General features: G+C 41.2%; 1 protein-coding gene across 2 annotated transcripts in view; it reads right to left on the bottom strand.

Moving 5' to 3' along the window:
* Nucleotides 1-20,293, bottom strand: part of stau2 (staufen double-stranded RNA binding protein 2) — an 89,244-nt gene that overhangs the window by 7,592 nt on the left and 61,359 nt on the right. The window lies entirely within an intron of this gene.

Raw genomic sequence — 20,293 nt, 5'->3', positions numbered from 1 at the left:
TGCATGTTCTCTTGGCTTTATCAGATCAGATCCTGCCTCTTCTCTGCTGGAGGACAGATGAAAGCGTAGACAACAGCTTAAGGTTTAACCCAATGACCCAGTCTCAGTAGTACAGTGTGGTATTTCCCTCTTTACCAAGCAGATCCAGACTCCCAGGGCTTTCTCTGGCTCTGGACAGTCCAGCTGGATGACTTTAGTTCTTCTCTAATCTTAAATCCAGGCCAAGAGCATTAGTGAGAGCATCCCATCTTTGCTTTGATCCTGCGTTATTGTCTAAGTCATGTGTTTGGACGTCCACATTATCTAAGGGAGCAAGAGACAGGAGAGAGGGAATATTTGGTTTCTTCTTCAGACAAAGTTTTTAGACAAGGTCTTTGGCAGTACTGGAAACCATCCCTCAACAACTTAATAGACACGTGGAGTTAAGTCAGTGGACACTGTTGTTGGGTACGTATGAGGATGGTGATGCCTTTGTTACCAGCTGCGACAGCGACACTGGTATTGTTTTCACCTTGTGAGTGGGAGTGTGTGTCATAATGGCAAAATGTGGTCCTAGAGACACCTACTGTAGTGGGAACTACCACAGAGGCGGTTTTGAGTAATTTGCCAGGTGTTTATATGTCTGTCTGTCTGTGTCACAACCGCGCAATATACAGTACTGAAACTGACAGATGTGCAGTTCACATTCAAAATAAAGGCCAAGTTTGAAGATGGGTGTGAGCAAGAGCGGCGAAAGTAGGGGGGTAGAAAGTAGGGAACTTAACGCTTTACGCCACTGGCCTGATTTGGCTTCGCAGCTAGTGTGATCACATCTCTAGTCTACTCAGTACCACTGATAAACACAAACCACAGTATTGTTTGACAAAATGTTTCTTCTTAGAACTCGAGACGATGCTGGAGTGGATGGACTGTAACCCAGACTGTTCACGTTTGATTCTTCAATTATACAATCACCATTCATCCTCTTATTTTGCTACAACACACTGGCTTAGTAATGCTAGAAAGAGTCTAATTAACGTCGGGTGGCTGGTTCTGAGCTGCTGTGAGTCGGGGGGGAGACTCGGAACATGAAGGAGATGCAGGACAGCTGCTAATGAAGATGATCTAAGGGACTACCACCAGACTAAACAATGACCAGAGTGGATTTCAAACAGGGTGTTTTTATAGTCAGGAACCTGGGAATTTGGAAAAATGAGTACCCTCTTGTCAGAGAAGTTCTGAAGCTGGATATATTGTTCTGGAGAGGGCTTGTTCTGTTTTCAAAAGACCCCATAAAACATGACAGTGCTCCCTCTTTTTGCACTCAATCCCCAAAGCAGAAAGAAACATGAGATACCAGGGAAGAGAAAACCCCAGCCATCTTTTTGTCCTGTGTTAACCCTGTTGTCACTAACATGCCATTACATTTCTCTGATGTGTATTCAATTCTTTTAAATGTTATCTATTGCAGATTTTCTCTACTCCCTTTTCCTTCTGTCATCTGCTCTCAAGCGTCTTCTCATTCCATGGCTTTCGTTTTCTCTGAATTCTTTTTATTTTCCTTCTACCCACATCAAAACTCTGGACAGGGATCACTGGAATATTCCCGGTTAGCTCAGAGAGAACACCTGTGTGTGCATGAGTGCTGGCATAGTATGCGTCTTATTTGTTAATGCGGTGTGATATGTACATGGATTCTTGAGTAACTACAGAGAAAATGTTTTCAGATCCTCTCACCAAATCTCTTCCTCACTCTCTCTCCAGATTTCACATCCTCTCTCACATCAGAGGCACTGATGAAAGAGGCAGTGTGTGTGTCAGTGGTCTAGCTGTAGCGGGACATGACGTTAATTCTTCTGAAGTAGCACTTCATACAGGCCACTTCACCTCTTGTGAAACAGTGTAGCAACTGTGTAGCAACTGTGAATGTTGTACAGCTAAATCAACTTCTCTGTGAGGAAATATATTAGATTTTTGAATACTTCTCAGTCATGTGTGCATGCTGCCACATTATGGTGATTGTAATTCTTACAGTGGATAGTGTGTGTATTCTTTTGTGTCTCCCAGGCCTGAGATGAGCACTGAAGGCTGGCTGAGCTAAGTTAGCGGGTAATGGCTGTGGGGCTTCCCAGGGGACCAAGCCTTCGCTGATATGGGAAGGCATAAATAAGGGTCCGGGGCGCAGCGCCATGTCATGCGTCACTTGTCCCCTCCCATCAGCGAGCTGTTGAGCATGGCACCTCCTAGTGCGTAATACAAAACATATGGGCAAAGGGCGAGGGGCAGAAGCAACTCAGCATACCATACTCCTGCCTTGTCAGCAAAGCTTCTCAGAGGAAAAGCAGATACAACCGAAGACGGCCAGAATCAAACTTTGTCAAGAAACAGACTGCTGAACTTGGTTATTTTTTATGTTAAAACATCACATAATAATAATAATAATTATTATTATTATATATGTTAAAGGATAACAGCAATAGAACGTGAGCAAGTTGAACTGGTAACACTAGTTAGCATTTATAACCAGTACATGAGCAAGCAATGAAGCAATGAATAGATAGTGTTTATTAGTGTATTTGTCAACAACCTTATCACTTGTTGTGTAGGGTTACAGTTATAGAATGCTTAATAACACAAGTTGTAATCATACCTAATGACTTGTCTTAAATACTTTTAAAAGCATAAGTTTTAAAAGACACTTGTGAACCATTTCTACATGTGTTTAACAGCTAAAAAAAAGATTTTAAACACTTTAAAATCATAAGCTAATATACAAATATCTTATTATTGACGATTTATGAATTTAGCCAATATTTAAACAAGTACCATGCTATTATAAACAAATAGAGGAAGGGGTTAAGTGGTTTAATTTTAGTTTTTTAAAGATTGATTTCAAAGGAATCTGCCACCCACAGGAAGTTCTGCAGGGGAGCTTATGTTTGTCCATCCTCAATATTGCTAACTTATTCCAAGGTTGCTGATGAATCAGTGACTAAATACAGCATGAGATGAGATATAGGGCATGAAGAATGCATTAGTGATGGGAATACTGCCTGTAAAGATATTGGGTAAGAAGAGAAAACAGCCTCCAGTGACTCACAGACATGACCGCTGACTAAGCTCAAATCCTCCCCAAAAAGAAAGGTCCTTGAGTTTTCATGGACCTCCCCCTCCCCCCCGAAACGAAAATAAGGTTGCTTCACTGACATTAGTATGCCTATAAGTCATCCAAAGAATTGAAGATGCTTCACAAATATCGGGAAGTCAAGGAGATCATTAAATGTCGTACTGAAGATTCACTTCCTGAGCTAATAGTATAGTCATGTTGGGAGATTTGGGAAACACCCATCTGAATGTCCTCTATGGTTAATGTCTGTTTCCATGAGGTTTCCCCAGTGACTCCAAGGCAGTGTTACATCACCTCATCGCCACCTGCACAGATCCACCTTTCTATGCCGGAGGGAGAAGCTTCTATAATCCTAAACAATTGGAATCAAGTTGCTCTAGGGGAGGTACAAAAGGCTGTGGGAAGAAAAGCCAGCCTTTTAGGCACTCGCTCTCTTATCAGCGGAGAGATAGAAATCGGTCCCGACGGGCATCCAGTTTTCTCTATTTTCTGCTCTTCTCTGCCTCCTAAACTCCCTTTTATTCCCACTTTTCTCTTTGTGTGAAAAATCGACCACGTGATCTTTTTAACAGCAATGATTTTCATTGTCCTGAATTCAAAATGACAAACTCACACTGTTTGCTTGGTGATGAAGTGCACAGCCTAGTTAAAGTGGGCAGTGGTACAAGCAGAGGTTGGGTGGGGATGCATATGTGATGGCTGTGGTTGTTGCCTGGCTGCTACACAACCAGAGGAAAAGACCATGTCTGTCAGCAGCATGCAAGCACGGGCAACCCACATCAGAGTTAAGGCTGTTTTATGCTTCTGCATCGAATCAACGGCGTACCTCCGTAGACCCCTCTGCGTCTACGCCGGACCCTACGCCGTAGCCCGACGTGCACCTCTTGAAAATTGCAACTACACGTCGCAGCGACGCACGTTGCTCGGCCGTGGCTTGGTAGCGTTGCATTTCCCCCCCCCCCCGACTCATTTCCTGGTTCTCCTTCTCCATAAACAACATGAAATCAAGGATAGGGTTAACTTTTCCTGCTAAAGATTTCCCACCGTGGTCAGAAAGAACAGGGGAGACACTTTTGGCGTTTTTCCATTACATGTTACCTGCTCGACTCTACTCGGCTCGACCACGGTGCCCTGTCCTCCTCATGCGTGAGGCGAGCGTGGCTGGTCGGCATCATAGCGACGCTGCAGGAAACTGCCGTGACATAACGCAACACACACACAGAACGTCGAAGGTGTGTTGTTTTTGACTCTCAGCATGTGGCTGTTGCCAGAAGAAAATTTTTTGTTTCAAAAATGGCAGGTTTGTTCAGGACACCCCCGTCTGTCGCTAGCAATGATGATGCAGTGATTAGTGACGATTCTCTCTGACCAATCAGTAGCCTGCAGGTTTTCAGGTCACCTTTTGGTATCGCCTCAGCTCGCTTGGAACCTCGATGGAGGTGATACTAAAAAAAGTACCTGTTAGCAGGTACCAGGGACTTTTTTTCGTAATGAAAAACCAAAAAAGGCGAGTAGAGTCGAGGCTAGCAGGTACCATGTAATGGAAAAACGCTAATCGCCTTCACTCTCTTACTTCTCCCTCGCTCTATCACCAACTCCCCACACACACACACGCTGGCTCGACGCACACACCAGCGCACAAGTATAAACATCAGGCCACTTAAGTAGGCTACGGCGAAAGCTCTGCGTGGAGCCTCCGCATAACCATAAAACGGCCTTTAGGATCCAAGCACTTAATCATTTCCCCCCTATTTGCATAGATAATTAACTTAGCAAAGATACTGGCAAGTGATGGAAGCTAAAACTCCATTTGTATTAAAAAAATGGTCCAAACAAATGAAGAGATAGGTCCGATGAGTCATCAGAGCAGCAACTTCAAATTACAGAGTAGTTATTAAAACCTTCTATTCCCTCATACTGACAACAGCTGCTGCTTGTCTTGAGCTCAGAACTTGAGAGTTATGCTTGAAACGAAGCAGCTCGTACGACATGTCTGAATCTAATGTCAGATGCAATCCCCCCCAATTCCTACACTGGAAAGGTATTTGGGGGAGGGGGTTTCAGACACTGTATGGTAATCCCATAAACACTTTCTTTAAAGCGTACTGACCCCTTTAGACCAACAAAAAAGGGCAACAGGATTTACAGAGGAGACTTACAGGTGGGGAAAGGCAAAAATGAGGAACTTGGGGATGTAGTATATGAAAGCTTTAAGATAAACGGTTGAAGGGCTAAGTGTCTTACTGTGACAGCTGCCAGCTGCATGCAATAATCCCCAACTCTCCATCACAAACACTTTATATTTTCTTGTCAGACACAGCCGTGTGTATGAGAGAGTGGATGTCTGGTGGACAAGGACTTCCGGTAATAAGAGAGGACGCACAGTCAGACAGCGTTTTACACCTTCTTCCTCTTGTCTCTTCCTCCTTGTAGCTCCCTAAGCTCCTTTCTGCATTGACTTTTAATCACCTCGTACACACAAGGGACATGCCTGTAAAACCTGTTGCGGTGTATTATAATTTGCTATGGATCCCCACGTTTCTGATTACCCAGCATGCTCGCTGGGCCTATAAGAATGGACATTTTGTCTTGTACCTAAATCTCAAGAAATACTGAATGGGTCTTCAACTCAATGTGTGACAGGGGTCAGCTGAGACCCATCATGCCTAAGGGAGCCCTTGAAGTGTTATGAAAACCCTTTTATGTTCCTATGGCAACTGGCAGTGTGTAATACAAAGACAGATTATCATATAAGGCATGTTTACTGAAAACAATACATTCCAGCAATACATTGTATATCAAGAAGCAGGCCTTGCTGGGTAAGGCTCCTCCAACCAGGCTGGTTTTCTGATGAATAGGTCTAGGGGCCACACTAACTAGCCAAAGATGGAAAGTGATGGGGGAAAATGTAACGTAATGCACACTGAAAACATATGTCTTCTTAAAATGTGAGCATAATGCCATTACCGAGTTGCCGGCGGGCCTGTCAAAAAGTGTTCATAAACAACAGGAACTGATCTCAAGATGAACAAAGCCATGTTAGGGATTCAGTCTGTGAACACAGAATGGCTGACCTGATGAGAAAACAAAGATTGACGTAGGCGTGGTGGGCCTCACATGCAAAATGAAGCAGTATGACATGATCAAAGTTGGATATCAATGGAAATTGAATAAGTCATGTAGGCAACTATTTCAGCCAAATAAGATTATGTTTAATGTCAAATTTCTCTATAATGTCATGGGCTACAGCAAAAATAAATTCTAATGAGATTATTCTAATTAATTAAGATTTTCCCAGAATGGCATAGTTTCCCTAAAGTATCTAAATTGTTTAAAAGACGTGGCAATGTCAACACTCTCAAAAACAAGTACATTGCAATAGTGCTGCAGTTTTCCTGCAGTAGCACAGTACAGAGGCTGTAACCCATTATTTGTCAGTAAAGCTGTGATTTTATCCACAAAAGGAGAGCGAGTACTTAATCCTCTGTGGGCAAGTTTTTACAAGCCACCTCACACATTTTTACAGCATGGCAAACAGAAAGTAAACACCAGGAAGGCGTTGCGCTTTAACACATGATTAAGACACAGCTAATTAGATTGTGGACAGTAAAACCGTGAGGAGAATCGTAAAAGAGGGAGCAGAGACGGGCCTGAATGAGCGACTAGGTACAACCAGCAGACGTTTAAGTCCGGACACCACAGGCCACTGACAAATGACTGAGCTAGGGTTTCTCATTTCTGCTGCCTTCTCTGTGGTGAAAATGTAAATAGCAGACTTTCTATGGTTAAAAAAGAAAAGACCCCTTCACACACAAACCCCCCATGTCCACCATCCATCCATCCCTCCATTCTTCTCCTCCCTCTCCTCTTATGCAGTGGTTGGTCCCATGAAAAAGGGGTCAGGGTACTAATGGAGGACCTCATGGCCTTGTGTGCATCTGGAAACAACCCCCCACTCCCTGCTCTCTTATAAATCAAGTAGGCTTCATTGAGAGTGACAGAGTCCTCTGATGTCCCAGCCATGTCTCATTTCAAAGTCCTCCTGAAGGCTCACACGGTTCCACGTTTACTCACTGGGCACAAGGGAGATGTGAATGTGGGGGTATGTGCGAGACTCAAAGAGAGAAAGACAGACAGCGAACCAGAGAAGTGAAAGAAAAAGAATGAGTTTGCTTTAAGAAAGAAGTAGAAGGGAAATTAGCAATAGAGAAGATATCCCGGAGGAAAACGGGGCCTCCTAAACAAATGTTTATTTAGTAACTCTGCTGCATTAGACCTCTCACTTGAAAGTATGTACAATAAATCACACCATTTTGGGAAAGTCATTACACCACCACACTAACACAATGTGTGTGCATGAGGGCACCATGTGAAAGTCGTGTAAAATACCTTCCTCTGTTCCACATGTTCAGTTTACAAAGCATCTGTAGAAGTGCAATTAAAACATAATTTCCCTCTCTTCATGGTTAACTGAGGTGTGCGTTCTATAGAAAAATAAAAGATGGTTGAGAAAATGCTGTTCTGTGGTTTCCTTTAGTCTATGCATTCATAACGACGCCAGATGAGTTACATATGGATTTAAAATGGATGTTTTCCTGACTACAGATTTTGTTGTTACATATACAGTCTTTCTACACACACATCATGCAAATGAAGCTGAGAGCAGCTAATCAAAACCAGACACTCTTGAAGCACGTAAAGGGAAAATAAAACGATACATTCATCAACATAATTTTAAAAAGAAAACAAAGGGTAGTGAAGGGAGATTAAAGATATTCAGTTTAATGTCATAGAAGAGTTATTCACAATATTCACAATTAAGAAGATGGAATCAGAGATTTTTGCATAAAAAAATGGCTCAAAACGCTTATCAAAATAGTTGCTGATTAATTTAATAGTTGACAACTAATTGATTAATCTGTGCAGCTCTAAAGAAAATTCAGCATTTATGTGCCAGACTATTTCTTAGCTAGGAGCAGTTTCCAGGCTACTAGCGGAGACTCCAGGAAGTCACTTGTCCCAGCAAATAACTCACAGTAAAAGCTCAATGTGTACAACACATTGTACTTAAACTACAGTTACTCCTTTAAAATGGTCTACAGATACCTACCTAACAGATAAATTCACATTAAAATACATGCACTAAAACTGTGCAGCTAAGAGTACAATAACGTATAATTTGTCATATCAGTAGATCATATTCCAGAAAAATGTTGGCTAAATTATTGCAGCCCTCAGAGCCTGTGGTAGCTGTCATACACAACAGGACAGACAGCAGGACTGCCTTTTGCTCAGCTAGCTAAGACATGCAAAAGAAGAGTTAATCTCCTGAAGAAAAGAAAAAAAGGTATACATCTCCTGTTTCGTTTGACGCTGCAATTTCTTCCTTTCACATTTAGGTAGTGAGTGTGGTTTGGTTAATCTTTCCTTATCTCCTTTAAATGCAAAGGGTTGGGCTGAATTTGCATGTAAAACAGAACACAAGCTGTCACTTGTGACTTTATTTAAAGAGATTTGGAAGATCATGAAGATACTGTTATGAGGTGGGAAAACACACACACACACACACACACACACTGTTTACTTAAACCGCAGGAGTGTGTGACACCTTAGTTGTAACTGGTGTTAACCCCTGACGTGGCTGTTGTTTTGAGTGTTTCAAAATGTCTGCTGTTTGAGGCCTGAGAATGCGTTAACATCCAGATGAGAGGAAGATGGTTGTTGGGGAGGGGGGGGCCTCAGACAGACAGAAAAACATTCCCCAGTCGCTACGCTCATCTCCATAACTCAGTACGCAGCCAGAGAGCACTGATCCTAACATAGGACATTAACGACCCGACTCCCACCACTGGAAGCATCGTTACCTGCCGGTGAACAGTAAGGGTCATTTAGGGCCCAATTCATGACTGCTGTGAAGGAAAGGCTCATCTTTTTGCCTCATGGTTGCAGTTAGGGTTAAATAAATCACTTGTAGTAACTCTGTATCAGACAGGAAGACCCTCTTCTTGCACGGCTATGGACCTGTCAGCGTAATCTGAGTGATGTAATTTCAGGAAGAATTATATTGTGTATGATGGAAATCAAAAACAACTTTTACAAACAAATAGCATGTAAGCATCAGGCAGATACAATTTCATTAAATTCAGGAAAGCAACAAAATAGTATAATTACAACCAACAATACAAGTCATTGTGCAGTGTGTGTGTGTGTGTGTGTTTGTCAATGTGTAAGTGTGGTTGTTTTTATGCCTGTGAGGTATATTCATTGCAATGCACTGCAATTACTGTCAGAGTGTGATTTGCTTTTGGAGCACTCTATGATGATTAATTCCTCTAAGTTCTCAACCACAAGACGCGTGTCACATATCAAGTTAAAGGGCCTTTTAAAATCCAGAGCTTTTCCTCAGAGAGTTGCACAATAGATGTTTGATGCATTGTGCAACTTTACAAGAGTGGGACAAGACTGAGCTCATCTGTGTTTCCATTCAATTGTCAAGCAAATTTTAAGAAAACAAAAAGCGAATTATGTTTGTTTCCATCAACTGGTCTGGAGCGTATAAACAAGGCTATGCAAAGTAGTAGTAGTTGAAGTTGGCACTACAGGCTACGCATGATGTAGAAAAAGGAAACCACCACCTCAGGCATGCATAAAACATGTTTGCCCAGTTGAGGGAGTTTTATCCAATTTAGATGTTTCCATACAGCTTTTCTGATGCAAAACTTCAGAATGCGCATAAAAATGCATGAATGCAAACACAACTGTTTGTGGTCCTCTGTTTTATCTATATCCTGCAATGGTGACATAACGAGCTGTAGAACAGGAGATTAGGCAGCATTACACATCGCCATATCAACTGTGTGTAAAACGGAGTTTTCCTAAACACTTATATAGAGGAATATTCATTACCTCTCACCATTCTATCTTTGAAAACCTCTCAAAAATACCCCCTTACATTCCTCTACTGCAGTATAGTTTGTATACTGCATTAGAACAATAAAATATAATATAACTGTTTGCATAATGCTGATTATGAAACAAAGGGGAAATGACAACCCTTGTGGTGTTAGAAATTGTGTTTTCTCCACAGGTGACATTTCTCACATGTTGTCACTGGGAGATGGCAAAGCAAAGGAAAAAAAATCAAATGCCTGGCTTTTATCTTGGGGACCTTTTCAGCGAGGCGAACTATCACTCAGTATCAAATGACATTAAGATAATGAGCCAAAGATACTACAAAAGAGCGGTAGGTAGGGAATTAGCAGCCTGGCTTGCTTGTGCCTCCCAGAGGAGTGATGAGTGAATAAAGGTGTGATTAGTTTAGAGACCTTTATCCATGCCAAATTTGCATGTGTGGGAAATCACACACGATGCCTAACAGCACTGAAGGTTGCAAGGCCACTGCTACAACATCTTGCTTCTCTTAGCATAGAGGTGATAATGAAGGTAACACCTTTGGTTGCCTTTAAACAATCACCCTGGTCTGACAGATCCCAGAAACCAACAGGGAGTTTTTTTGTATACACATAAATATAAATTATACTTCCTGTGATCACTTTTATTCCATAACGAAACTAGTTATTTGCACAAAATAAAAAAAACTTTCTGATTGCAATGATAATACTGCCACTAATAAAACGTAATGTAATGTTTTCGGCTCTTTAAGTGTATCACATCTCAATTTAGCTTTCAGAGAAACTCCACGTTATGGAATTTAATCTAAATTGGCAGGTAGGCTAACACCATCTGTCATGTTCATGTATTTGAGTGACAATTTTACAGTGAATTTTATCTCTGACAACTAAAACGTGTCCAGTTACTTTCTAGCACATACTTTACCAACACATGCCAACAGCCCAGAGCGCAGACACAGGCATTTCAGATTTGTTTTCATAAGGGCAGGACAGAAGTTATCATCTTCTTTGCCAAAACTTGTGTGTAAACAGTGTTACGTTTAAGAGAAGCCCGCTTAATCATCCTTCATAAATGGGTTACTTTCTTCAATGAGTTACTGATAAGGTTATGGAGTGTAGACTGCACAGCATGGTACACAAAGCATTAGTAAGCAGTGAAGTTGTTGCAGGCCTATGGCCTATGTAAAATGATGTTCTTTCCACTTCCGGATAATGGCCCCAACAGTGCTCACTGGAACTTTCAGAAGTTTAGATATTTGTCTGTAACCAATGCCATCCGTATGTTTTTCTACAATAAGCTTGTGAAGGACAGCTCTTTGCTTTTACCCAATATGAAATGATTCTTGAGTGACACTTTGGTAATGAGAAACCTTTTTATAGGCCATCAATTAGGACTTATCCAGTTGATATTAATTTGCACTAATAGGGGGCAGGATTGCTTCCTAAATACTGACAGATTTCAGCTGGTTTATTGGCTTCCCATGCCTTTTTACACCCCTTTTTATGTGTATATGTGTTCAATATTTATTCCCATTATCATTCCACTTTATTACACAAACTTTTGTCATGGACATGCATGTTTTGATTTCTATATGTGTGGATTACTTTGGTTGTTACTGACATCTGGTGAAAATTTCATTCCAATAGCCCCATCAGAAATAGATTTACTGGGAAAAATTGACGTGTTCAATACTTATTTCCCCTGCTGTATCTGTCAGTATTCAGTCACACTGCTCATGCAACATTGTTCATGGTGTTAAAGGAATTCATTCACCAACATCACATTTTTTTAAAATAATAATAAACTTCATACAGCACCTTTCAAAACACAGTTACCAATGTTTTAGAATAAAAACAGAACACATTTAAAACATTAAGAAAAAACAAAAAGTTATTTAAGGGTAAAAAAAAGTAAAATGTAAAAAACAAACAATTTTAAAAAGTTGGGTTTTTTAAAGTAATTTAAAAGACAAGATAGAGTTTGCAGCCTTGATCTCCTCAGGCAGGACATTCCAAAGTCTAGGAGCTCTGACTGCAAAGGCTCTATGACCTTCCGTATGAATCTGGACCTTGGAACAAGGAACGACACATCCGAGGATCTCCGAACGGGGTAAGGGACATAGGGCAATAAGAGATCTGATAAATAACATGGGGCGAGGCCTCTCAGGGCTTTTGTAAGTAATCAATAATGTCTTTTACACAGTGTGAACAGTTTCCTATTAAAACTGTTGGCAGCATGCCCTGGGGATTCTCCTCAATATTAGAAACATTGTTTCTGGAAAGAGATGTTGCTATTGAATATTTTAATGTCAATTTTCATTGCTTTGAGCAACACAAACAACACTCTATTCATCTCTGTTTGATGACCATGAGTGTTGATCCGTACGTACGGATCAACACTGGTTCAACATGGTTCGGAATGCATGTGAACCGCGGATTAATTGCAAAGTTTAACCATAATAATAGTGTCAAATACATTTTTACTGTAGCCGTTACTTAAAGTAGGCTGATAAATCTCTATGGAGGGTTGCCGTGAAAAGATACAGGCAACACAATTTTCTGTTCACTGGAACGGCACGTTAAAATCCGGTGCTTATATGGCACCGGTGCCCAAACGACCGATATCTACCATTTGGTATCATTGTAAATGAAATATATCCTAGGGTTTCTGACAGACAAGATATACTTTGGGCTTTTGGGCCACATAAACAGCTGCTGGCATGAATGAACATTGAAAGCATATGGAGAGAGTGTTAGTGAGATTGTGACTGTGAAGGTTGTACCACGAGGGGAAATAGTTTTTATAACAACTTAAAATTGGCTCTTTCACAGTGTTTATTAAACTGATTATTTTTTATTTTCTTTGTGCATAAGAGCTGAAGAGTGAGAGAATACATTTATTAATGATCGTAGAAGGTAGTAACGTACAAGATGTGCATTTATCTCTCGTTCGCTGCATGTTTTACCTTGTGCTGCTGCAGGTAATCTAATGGCCGTGGTGACTTTTAAAATTAACTCGGGTGCTTAATCAGACATGTTAAATTGCACATTAAACGACAATGTGTGCATGTCTGAAAGAGGCTATGATGTAGTGGTTCAAAACAGTACAACAATGACTACTTCTAGTTTGTTGCCTATCTTTCATATCATGTCAAAAGTAAATAAGGCTCAGAGTGTTTGCATGTGTGTGTGCCCGCATGTGCGAGTGTGTTCAGTTTCACGCCATGTCAGCCCTTAATAGACATGCTAATGTTCCAAGGGGCCACTTGGAGCTATCAACACGTCCAATGGGCAAGTTCATGTTTATTATCTTACCGCTGGACGATGCTTCCTCTGGTGCGCAAAGAAAATAAAAGACAGTCACATCTATCTCCTATTTTCTCATTGCCTGTTCTAATCAATCTCACGTATCCCCACTCAATCAATTTCCCTCCAGTTCCTCTTCTCCAGTGCCCCCTCTCGCTCTTTCGCTCAGCCTCTCTGGATCGTTTACCACCTCTCCCTCCTCCTCCATCATTCTTTCACTGCTCCTCACCTCTCCCGTCACACTCTAATCTCCCGGTCTGAAAGGTGTTTCCTGAGGAGGGCATGTGGGAAGACAGGCGGGAGTGATTGATCGCTCCGGGGATGCTTCACTTTGTCCTCTCTCCAGGGCGGGAACAGGGTGGGGTTGGGTAAGGGGAGCAGCAGGGGTCGGGTAGGTCTGACAGTGGTAGTGCGGGGTGAGGTGGTGTTGGGGAGGGAAGCAAGGTACAAGCGCCTCTCTGTGACTGGTCCCCCTCTGGTTCTATATGATGTGAGCTAATTGTAGTGACGAAAAAGAGCTCTGCAAACATGTGCCTCCTGCTGCAAACTCTGATCAAAGCTGTCTTATTATATATTCAATTAATATCAATTTGCTTTATTCCTGAACCACTGACTATAGTACTAAATTAAAAAATTCAAACATTCAAAACATTGCAAAGAAGTCAAGACAAGCAACTTCTTTTGCTGTGCACATACAGTAGTTAAATAAATCTAAATGTGGCCCAGTCAGTCATCAATATCACATAGTTCTACTGTCATTTATAGATCAGACAACTTCCCAAAAACGTAATAAACTAATAGCTACATTCTCGCAAACACATTTAGGCCTCATAATACTCCCATTTGTTTTAATGACGCAAAGAGAGCAAGTAAAATCAGCTCAAATGGGGATTAATGTCTTTTCCAGCCCAAACCCACAACACAAAATCCTCTCCCCTAACTTAAATATTATATGCTTACATTTTGCACAACATAACTGTCATTGACAACACATAGTTCCCTTGTATGTTGAACTTTTTTTTTTAATTTTAATCTAATTAAAAAAAAAAATAATAAAATCATTTTTTAAACAGAGCAGCATCTTTGAGAAGTTCTATGCTACTAAAACATGGTCACTTTAGCTATTATACATTATTGTATATTGAGGTCAGAACAGATGAGTCTACTATATAATTGATAATTGTTAGCTCTTAACATGTCCAGTAAAAGCAACAGGTATATGATCTATAGTCTCCATCATATAATAGATCTCTTACTGAAGCAAGGAAGCGTGTGCATAATATTTACCTGTAAAACGGGCAACACAAATTTACTGAACAGAATAAAAAGTATACAAAAAACCCCGCTTTAAATTCCATGTAAACGAAGAAGTCTGTATTGTAGTCTCTCAAGATGTGAACATAGCTTGTGACATTATCCACGGTTAATAATTTAATAGAAGAGGGTCTATTCACAAGTGATATTCATTCTCAGCTTGATTTGACTGAGTTTCCTGCCATTACAGTTACTCTCAATGCCAATGTTCCAATCAACATTTAGTCTTTCAATGTTAACAACATTGCGTGTGGTTCTCCAATCGGGGCTGTAACAGTACTTGCATTTCCACTTATGACCTGTTGCCATGTCGCTGAGGAGCTTTTCTACTAGCTCAGCTCATAGAAGCGACAGATGAATGCTCCTGCAGGCCAAAGTTTTCGACGTGACTTTATTATAGCCAAATATTGATCAAGTCTTTTAAAGCGTTTGGCATTTTAAATTTTGACCCAAAAACTACGGACATACAGCTGCTAATCAACTCACACAAGCCTTAGGTTTAACATCTAAGTTGTCTTAATGAAGCCTATGCTCTTATTTAACGAATTGAAATGCTGACACACCAATAAACATCACTGAAGGGAGGCTTCACTTTAGTCAGAAATACTAATAGTACTAATATCTGCTCCATATTCATTTAAAAAGTTCAAGCCATGTCGATGCAGATTAGGTCCCACTCCCTGTCTACTCCACATATAGTGATTTAGGATACGTCCAGGTGCTGTGATTGGTTACACAACACTGGCACATAAAGAGGAGACAGACAAAACGGATAAGAAGGGAGGAGAGGCTGTCCGACAGCTGCCTGGTTGGGAAACACTCCTGCAGGACCCCCTGAGAGGAAGCCCAGCCTGGGGTAACGTCTGCGCCCCAGTCGGGAAGGAAGACTTCAAACACAAGGGCTGTACAACCTCCACCCCTCTGCAGCTCCCTCTCCTGCTGTTCCCCTGAGCTCCACGGGGGATCTCTGAAGACCATCCCAGCAGTCACCACGCCATGAGTCAGTACCGTCTATCCTCTTGCTGCCACCATGCTCTCCTACGGTCACTCGTTTTTCTCTCATTTATAGCCATTTTCAACAAGCCTAATGAACAAAGGCAGGAATGTGTGCACATATAAATTAAGTCACCACTTGTCCTCAATATCACTCCCCTACAGCCCTGTTCCTTCATCCTTTGTTTCCTCATCGCAACTCTGCTGGCAGCAAAAGTGCACATACCAGGGACAAGGTCAGATGCCTAATTAATTCTAGCAGAACTGTCCAATGTTTTGTTTCTGTAGGGAGGAGTGGGTTACCTCACATGGCATGCTTATCTGTAAGCGTGTGTGAATCTGGCATCATAAAATTACAGAACAGTCAAGAGAGCAAGCATGTGACCAAATGGTGTTTTGGTAAGCCAATGCCAGCCCTGTGAAAGGCCTTTTCACATGAGGAATCATAGGACTATTGCAGTGAATTAAGTCTGTCCATAGACAGGCTATGGAAAACTTTGAAAACCATTGCTTAGCTAGATTACAAACTACAAAGAGAAGAGAGACAACATTTCCAGGGACACCAAACAGAGCAGGCAGGGCTGGTACAATTCATAATAGATACAACCATAAAAACATAATGCAAAAATGTAGGCCTCATTACCTGAAGGCATGTCTAAAACACATTTTAATCCTGATACACTATGTTCAACATGTCACATCAAATCAGACAAAATGTGCTCTTGCTGCAGAAAACCAAAGCAGCCACAGCTGACTATCTGGGAGACAGGGCCCCAGGGAGGCTCAGCTGACGACATTACTGCACGCAAAGCTAACACACAAAAACACACACACACACACACACACACACACACACACACACACACACACACACACAGAGAGTCTGGTGGCAGACAACAGTCACCCTGTCATCTTCGATTGCGGGCCGCTCATGTTGGACCAACGACACCTCATATACAGCTCAGTGGGCCTCGGCCCCCCTGGTGTCCCACTGCCGCCACAGAGGGACTGCCAGAGAGTTACTTCAGCTCTGCAGAACAAACACAGAAATCAGCCTGTCCGAAAAGCATCTAGTGCTGTCTAAATATATCTCACTGCTACAGCCTTTAATTTGTCCTTGTAACGGCAGCTATCAATTGAGTGAGCACAGATTTAACTGAGCAAAACTGATAAGAACTTGAGAGAGTTTGAGCAGAGAGTGAGGCTGGAAGTTTCAGAGTCACTCGTGGTTGTAATTTTAAAGGAGCTTCAAACTAGAGGTTACCTAAAAATAAACTTGCAGCTAAATATAGTAACTGAGAACATGAGAGAGGCTTACCATAAAGCATACAAAAAAACAGGGTTAAACATTGTTTTCATATTCATTTTGTTTGGTCAAAAAGCTGTGAACGCTGTGTTTTTTCCTTCTCATTTAGTTTAAGATATTAATCCAACATAATGTACCCTAAGGCTGAAACTATCAGAAAAAATAACTCTGAGCCAAAATGGAGAACATGTTGACAAACATCTTAGGCTCCAGGCGAATTTCAGCTAGCGTAGCAGCCTACAGGCTTACATGTGTTTGGCAGATGGCACAGAGTAGATGGCACATGAGGTCAGAGAGAGCACTCAGCTGTATATCTCTCACACATACAGGCCCTCCAGGAATGTCTACACAAGGCCAAGGATTATAGCACCGAAGCACTGTGGTGTGTGTTTATGTGTAAGTGCTTCTGTGTGTGTTTGCACTTGTTGATAAAAAGCACACCATTGTAAAAATTACACTGACAACACCTCTGCTCTTGGTCATTAATGTTTACTCTCCAACAGTAGGTTATACAAAGGTTTTACTCTCAGATCACCAACTCTGTACCTTTAACAGGTAATTCATTCTCTTTCACTATTCAAATCTAATGCAGCACATTGAAGATTGTACACCTCCATTTTATATCCCACTGGTGGTGTTATTTAACAAAACATCAACTGGGAACCTATGCTACAGGGACTTTTGATTGGACAGCGCTTCATATGTCTTCTAACAACTGATATACTCATTTCTCAAGTCTTTCATAGCCAAGACATTTCTTAAGGTTTTAATGGTGCAACCCAATTTAGTAAATCCCTAGTTTGAAACCAGCAAGGCATTACTAGGAACGTTACAGTTTTTGGGGGACTTTTGGACTTTAGTTAACTGGGGAGAGAGAGGCATGCACCTTAACCATAAGGCTACTGGCGCCCCACACAAGTTTAATGGGAGAAACGCTGTGCATGCTCTTGGAGTTTAAACCAAGACAAACAAAGTTTTGGCCACAAATTGCACTCTCTCTTTATTAGCATTATTTATAGTAAACATGCTTACCATTGTTACTACTGCTACCGTTCAAAAGTTAGCTGATGAACTGATTAGATTATGTTTTTTCTTTTCTTACGTTTTGGCACCATGTGTGTCCTTTCCTTAAGTCATTGTGGTATACTCATTTAACATGGAGGCTTATTACGCGTGATAACCAATAGCTGGCACTCTTTGTACATGTTTTTTTAAATTTATTAACTCTGACACCAAAATAAAGACTTGAACAATACCTATAAAGAATTGCTCATGTTGCCAAATAAATACAAAACTACAACAACACGCAATAAAACTATTAGAACAATCAGAAACACAGAAGTCATTCATAAATGCATGGATGACACTAATGTCTGTTGTGTGTTTGCAAACAGCAAAGAGTCACAAAACTGTAAATCCAACCCCACAAGGTTTCCAACAGTAATAAATCATCCAGATCTTGCTAATTTTTCATCAAGTGCTGTTTTGCCAACTGTAAATAATTAACTCATTTCCACAGCCATTCACCCATAACTGCAGCTCATATCCTATACATCTTTCCTTCATACATCATGGGCAGAGAGGTGTAGAGAGGATTTCCTTTAGCGGTTGATCTTTATCAATTGCTCTGGTCTACCTGACATAAACCTCCATGACAGTGCAGATGACACAGCAGAAAATTCCCAAAGAGATGTATATAATCAAACACCACCATTACTGTGTGTGTGTGTGTGTGTGTGTGTGTGTGTGTATGTATGTGTGTGTGTGTATGTGTGTGTGTGTGTGTGTGTGTGTGTGCGCGCAGAAACAGAGGCAGGCTCCAGGAAAGGTTTTATCCCTTCTTAGCCAAGAGATCCCCTGCTCATTCTCATTAGATTTACAATGTCTAACTACACAGATAAAGGTGCAAGGTGTGTGTTTGTATGTATGGGTGCCAAGGCCAACATGTGGAATAGGAAACACGTGGATCTCCAGTGAACTGTTAATTTGCAAATCAGAGACATGCCCGATCCGATTTGAATGTGTGCAACAGGATGCCTGAGATTCTCCAGCACATGAGGGAACCTATTCTATCGACTTACAGTCAACATGTGTCAACAACGGGCACCCCTCACAGCCGCCAGTGTCCACGCACCATCATGGCAAAGTCGACCAAATGTGTGACGCCTTCAGACCTACTTTGTTCAACAAGTGTCGGGTTTGGGGGCTGCTGAGGGTGACCCCTTATTGTTAGGTGCTCCCTTTGTGGTCGTACTCCTCACTGTACTGAGAAGAGAAAAAGAAAGGCCTTCTCTAACAGTCGGTCATGCCCCAGTGCTCCTGGCAACAACAGGTCCTGAGGACGCAGACCTGCCTGGCCTATATTGGCTCTCAGTTAGCGGTGGCGGCACTAGCCCCCTGTCAGCTGTCCCTTTCAGGGCCGGGCTCAGGCCCTTTATTAAAGCTTTGAAGAGTGCTGAATAAAGGGGCGTCCTATGTTTAGATGATAGAATGTAAGCAACTGGTTTTCTGCTTGGGCAACACAAGACAAAGAGCCTCCTTCTGAATACGGGAGTACGCGAGAATGAGTGAGAAAACTAGAGAGAGAGGGAGAGATAAAGAGAGGAACACCGCAAGTTTTTTCAGGTTTTTACATGCTACACTTCACTAAACCAGGATAAGCAGAACCTAAAGAGTAGAGCCCGGCTGATATTATCAGGCATTATTGTGTTCTCACAGAAATATCGGCCTCACTGTTTACTATGCTGGCAAAAAGAAACTGCAGAGCCGTAAACTGCAGCAATAAATGACTTATTGACAGCATTTTAATGTATATTTGACATCGAATTTTCTCAATTAAGTTTTATGTGTTTTCATTTATAGTTATTACTCAGAATAATTTAGTCAATAGTCAATTAATGTTTGTTATTTTTACACAATCAACTTGTGTACTGCCATCAATAATAATACAGTTTATTTAACTGCAAAATATCTTTACCTAAATATAAATCTTTATTACAAAATGTTTATTTTAAATGTATTTATGTAAGGGGAAAAAATGGTATTGACAACAAACAGTTATTAGATATTTTTCGTATTATTTATGTAAAGTTGCCCATTTATCGAGGCATCAAGATTGGTGTAAATCTTTTTCTACTTTTTGGCTGCTAAAAATGTGTGCATCATGTATATATTTACCCAAAAGTGTATGAAGTGCAACCAGATTCATGCAACAGCCAATCAAATTGATGAGACCTGTACATCTGATGATTCTTAGATAGAGGCTGCTATGACCAGCTAATGCTAAAACCAGCTGACTAAAATCACTACATTGTGTCCTCAAAAAGAGCATTCAACAGGTGTGATACTCACCCACAC

This window comes from Sander vitreus, chromosome 22 (genome assembly GCF_031162955.1).
Source record: "Sander vitreus isolate 19-12246 chromosome 22, sanVit1, whole genome shotgun sequence".
NCBI lineage: Eukaryota > Metazoa > Chordata > Actinopteri > Perciformes > Percidae > Sander > Sander vitreus.
Note: the sequence above shows the minus strand (reverse complement) of the source record. Positions and strands in the feature narration are given on the sequence as shown.